The sequence below is a fragment of the Triticum dicoccoides genome, chromosome 3B (assembly GCF_002162155.2).
Source record: "Triticum dicoccoides isolate Atlit2015 ecotype Zavitan chromosome 3B, WEW_v2.0, whole genome shotgun sequence".
Classification (NCBI taxonomy): Eukaryota; Viridiplantae; Streptophyta; class Magnoliopsida; order Poales; family Poaceae; genus Triticum; species Triticum dicoccoides.
The window spans coordinates 3,618,118-3,618,913 of record NC_041385.1 but is presented as its reverse complement, the minus strand read 5'-3'; positions in this window follow the sequence as shown (position 1 = coordinate 3,618,913).

Below are 796 nucleotides of genomic sequence, written 5' to 3'. Positions count from 1 at the left end.
AGTGTATTAATTCCAGGGTTTTACATTTTCATTTGAGAGAGGTTTTACATTTATATTTGGAAGCAAATAAGGCAGCATACAAGTCTGCACTTCATTCCTTTGCTCGAGTGTCCTTGTAATTTGCTTTGATGCTATCCCTGGTTTTCTGAATGAGGTATTTCATCCAGAAATATTTCGTCTTTGGAATAAACTAGCTATTGTTGAGATAGAAAAATACCTACACTGAAATTTTAGAATCCTAGCATCTCAACACTACCGACTCAACTACTGTAGACAATCACCGGGGTGTAATGCTATAGCATGAGATTGAAGTGGATAAATTTTTTTCCTATGAAACCTTGTACGAATGAATTCTAAAAAAAATATTAAATGGATCCCGTCAAAAAATAAATAAGTGGATTACAATGTAACCCACATAGGAAACATTCTCCAAAATTATAATCTTCCAAACTTTCTTTGCAAAAAAATTTATCAAATGAATGAGTGCTTTGTAAACCCTTGCTGGGCCGGGATTGCAAAAAAAAAAAAAACATACTAGGGACAGCGACCGTGTGGCCATGTGCATGTCGCCTGGGTGTGTGGCGCTGGGCCCACTGGCCGATCCCATTTTGTCGCCGTTCGCCTGGGCCTCTTACACGCCGTGTACCGCCTGACCCTATGGCGGCAGGGGCTGCCGCCTCCGCACAAGGCGGTAGGTGACACGTGTCAGCTGGCGCGCCTGCCGCCATGGTTCAGGTGGTCTTTTCTAGTAATATGATCTGAAGGCGAGTCTATGGTGGGTAGGGCACCCCCTAGC